The sequence below is a fragment of the Mus caroli genome, chromosome X, assembly GCF_900094665.2.
Source record: "Mus caroli chromosome X, CAROLI_EIJ_v1.1, whole genome shotgun sequence".
Lineage (NCBI taxonomy): Eukaryota > Metazoa > Chordata > Mammalia > Rodentia > Muridae > Mus > Mus caroli.
In genome coordinates, this window is record NC_034589.1 from 10,110,083 (window position 1) to 10,114,824 (window position 4,742).

General features: G+C 42.6%; 1 pseudogene; it reads left to right on the forward strand.

Moving 5' to 3' along the window:
* Nucleotides 1–3,569: 3,569 nt before the first annotated feature.
* LOC110287143 lies at nucleotides 3,570–4,742 on the forward strand (annotated as a pseudogene).

The following is a 4,742-nucleotide window of genomic DNA, read 5'->3' on the forward strand; positions in this document are numbered from 1 at the left end:
CTTACATGTCCCAAGTCATATCTGATCACTGAGGTAAGTCAGGGAAGGAACTCAAGGAAGTAGGAGGAAGAGCTAATTTTTGAGTGTAAATTTCCCTTGTCTCACCCCTGTGAGCTTATAACCTATGGAGTATTCATCTATATTAATCAGGGTTCTCTAGAGTCACAGAACTTATGGGTAGTAAAGGAATTTATTGACTTAACAGTCTGCAGTCCAACTCCCAACAATAGTCAGTAGCAGCTATGAACGGAAGTCCAAGGATCTAGCTGTTGCTCAGTCCCACACGGCAAGCAGGTGAAGGAGAGAGAGATAGCCTTCCTTCTTCCAATGTCCTTAATATGGTCTCCAGCAGAAGGTGTAGCCCAGATTAAAAGTGTGTGCCACTACACCTTTAATCCCAGATGACCTTGAACTTGGAGATCTCCCTGTCTTAATCTTCTGGAATCCATAGCCACTATGCCTCAAGATCCCAATACCAAGATCCAGGTCAGAAACTTCTATCTCCCAGCCCAGCCACCAGATTAGGGTCACTGGTGAGCCTTCCAATTGTGGATTGTAGTTCATTCCATATATATTCAAGTTGACAACCAAGAATAGCCAGTACGTCATCTTTAAGTCATATTAGAATAGGACTTTGACTATGTCTCACTGGTAGAGTCCTTGCCTAGCATATACAAGGCTCTGGATTCCATCTCCAAAATCTACCAAACACACACACACACACACACACACACACACACACACACACACAGAGAGAGAGAGAGAGAGAGAGAGAGAGAGAGAGAGACACACACACACACACACACACACACACACACACACACACACACACAGAGAGAGAGAGAGAGAGAGAGAGAGAGAGAGAGAGAGAGAGAGAGAAAGAGAGCACTTTTTATTGTTTTATTTTTCTTTCTCTTTCTATTTCTCTCTGTCTCTGCCTCTGTCTCTCTCTCTGCCCTGGAACTCACTCTGTAACTCAGGCTGGCCTCAAACTCAAGTGGATCCTCCTGGTACTTCCTTGTGAATGCTGGGAATTCAGCTGTATGGAAGCTATCCCCATTAACAAAAGAGAACCCTAATCTTGCTGATGTGGAACTGAACTAGGTAGAAGTATTCTTGAACGGGGAACAATAGATATATATATATTTTTTTTCTACATCATTCTTAAGAAGTACACTAGCCAGGTATGGTGGTACATGCCTATATTTTCAGCACTCAGGAAGCTGAGGCTGGTGAGTTTAAGTCTGATTTTGAACTTTCTAAGAGGAAAAGGCAAACAAACAAAAAACAAAACAAACAAACAAAAATGAGATATATTAGCTTCTGACATTCCCACTAGGCAGAATCTCCCTGCAAACTCCCAGTTCCTCCAGCTTTTATAGTCTTTCTGCCAATTCTTCTGCAATGATCCCTGAGCCTGAAGTTCAGGAGTTGCCTCAACTGGGACTGGGCTCCACAACTCTGCATTTTGATTACTTGTGATTTTCTGTAATGGTCTCGATCTGTTGCAAAAAGAAGTTTCTTTGATGCAGGGTGAGGACCACACTTTTATGTGGGTCTAAGGACCAATATTTAGAATGTAGTTAGAGACTACGGTCTCTAACTACAAGGCAGGGAAAAGCTCAAAAAGCCTCAAATCTACCAAGCAACTGCAGGCAACTAAGGAATGGAAAAAAGTCTTCCCCAGTTAAAAGATTACTAATTTATTACCCAAATGGTGAGCTCTCTGAAAACATACATATGAGTAATATTATTCAATCTTAGCAGATGTATTATTTAATTAGAAACACATAGGTACAGATATATACATTTATATTTCTTTCTCATATCTATCTCATCTATCTATCTATCTATCTATCTATCTATCTATCTATCTATCTATCTATCTATCTATCTATCTATCTTTCTGTCTTAGTCAGGGTTTCTATTCCTGCACAAACATCATGACCAAGAAACAAGTTGGGGAGGAAAGGGTTTATTTGGCTTACACTTCCATACTGCTGTTTTTCACTAAGCAAGTCAGGACTGGAACTCAAACAGGTCAGGAAGCAGGAGCTGCAGAGGCTATGAGGGACGTTACTTACTGGCTTGCTTCCCCTGGCTTGCTCAGCCTGCTCTCTTACTACCAGCCCAGAGATGGTCCCACCCACAAGGAGACTTTCCCCCTTGATCACTAATTGAGAAAATGTCTTACAGTTGGATCTCATGGAGGCATTTCCTCAACTGAAGCTCCTTTCTCTGTGATAACTCCAGCCATGTCAAGTTGACACATAACTAGCCAGTACACTATCTATCTACTATCTATTTATATATTTCATGATTGAGGCCTTGAATTGAGAGGAAGGAAAGGTAGATGGGAGGGTTTAGAGTATGTCAAAAGGATTATATTCACTTCTTGTAACTCAAAATTCCAAATTATGATTGCTTCAAAGAAAAGAAGTTTACTGACCATGTAAAATAAATGAACAGATGTATATACTATTGTATGTAAGTTTTCTTACATCTCATCTTCTCAGATAACTGCATTACAGGCAGCAGAGAGGAGGAAGAGAGAATAATTCCTCCATTTAAGACAACTTCATGAGACTTATATGATTAGAAGTTCCATATCTATTTTTTTAATTTATTAAGTATTTTCTTCATTTACATTTCCAATGCTATCCCCAAAGTCCCCCATACCCTCCCCCCCCACACTCCCCTACCCACCCACTCCCACTTCTTGGCCCTGGCGTTCCCCTGTACTGAGGCATATAAAGTTTGCAAGACCAAGGGGCCTCTCTTTCCAATGATGGCCGACTAGGCCATCTTCTGATACATATGCAGCTAGAGACACGAGCTCTGGGGGGTGGGGGAGTACTGGTTAGCTCATATTGTTGTTCCACCTATAGGGTTCCATATCTAACTTTTAATATTCTTTATTGATCAGAACTTTGTCATTTCAGCTCCAAGAGAGGAATGGAGAAATGAAAATTGAGGATTACATTTCTTTTCTCTTTGCTTTCAGTTAGATCTTATTATGTAGCCCAGGTTGGCCTTAAACTCACCATCTCCCTATCTCAGCCTCACAAGTGTTGTGATTAAAGGCACATGGATTGTTTTTTGTTTGTTTGTTTGTTTTTGTTTTTGGAGACAGGGTTTCTCTGTGTAGCCCTGGCTGTCCTGGAACTCACTCTGTAGACCAGGCTGGCCTCAAACTCAGAAATCCACCTGCCTCTGCCCCAAGAGTGCTGGGATTAAAGGCATGTGCCACTATGCCTGGCTTTTTGAAATTTTTTTTCATAGATGTTTTAACAAAAGGCCGCCTTAAAAAAAATGTTCATGCTCCTGGCAACAGAGGCTGCAGCCTCGCTCTGGTCCCCCCCGACTGGCAGCTGAGCCTTGTGTCTCCTCCTCCACTGCCGCCATATTGTCTGTGTGAGGATAGGGGAGCGTGCCTTTGCCGCTGCCGCTTCCAAGGCAGTGTGAAGAAAAAGGGTCTGAAACAAAGTCTTACCAATGTCTGCTTTTGAACACAGTGACTGCCGGATCTTCAAACATCAAGTTCATCTTTGTCTGTCAACATGTCTGACATGTCGGGACCCGTGCCAAGCAGGGCCATAGTTTACACAGATGTTAACACACACAGACCCCGAGAGAACTGGGATTATGAATCACATGTGGTGGAATGGGGAAATCAAGATGACTATCAGCTTGTTTGAAAATTAGGCAGGGGCAAATACAGTGAAGTGTTTAAAGCCATCAACATCACAAATAATGAAAAAGTTGTTGTTAAAATTCTCAAAACAGTAAAAAAGAAGAAAATTAAGCGTGAAATAAAGATTTTGGAGAATTTGAGAGGTGGGCCCAACATCATCACACTTGCAGACATTGTAACAGGCCCTGTGTCACCCTGTGCCTTGGGTTTTGAACGTGTAAACAACACAGACTTCAAGCAATTAATTGTACCAGACGTTAACAGACTATGACATTCGCTTTTACATGTATGAAATTCTGAAAGCCCTGGATTATTGTCACAGCATGGGGATTATGCACGGAGATGTGAAACCCCATAATGTCATGATTGATCATGAGCACAGAAAGCTTCGGCTAATAGACTGGGGTTTAGCTGAGTTTTACCATCCAGGCCAATAATGTTCGAGTTGCTTCTCGATATTTCAAAGGTCCAGAGCTACTTGTAGATTATCAGATGTACGATTATACTTTGGATATGTGGAGCTTGGGTTGTATGCTGGCAAGTATGATCTTCCGGAAGGAGCCATTTTTCCATGGACATGACAATTATGATCAGTTGGTGAGGATAGCCAAGGTTCTGGAAACAGAAGATTTATATGACTAAATTGACAAGTACAACTTTGAATTAGATCCATGTTTCAATGATTATCTTCGGCAGACACTCCCGTAAGCGATGGGAACGCTTTGTCCACAGTGAAAACCAGCATCTTGTCAGCCCTGAGGCCTTGGATTTTCTGGACAAGCTGCTGCGACACGACCACCAGTCACGGCTCACTGCATGAAAGGCCATGGAGCACCCTTACTTCTACACTGTTGTGAAGGACCAGGCTCGAATGAGTTCCACTAGCATGGCAGAGGGCAGCACACCTGTCACCAGCGCCAATATGATGTCAGTGATTTCTTCAGCGCCAACCCCTTCAACCCTTGGACCTCTGGCAGGCCCATCAGTGATTGCTGCTGCCAACTCACTTGGGATACCTGTTTCAGCTGCCGCTGGCGCTCAACAGTAA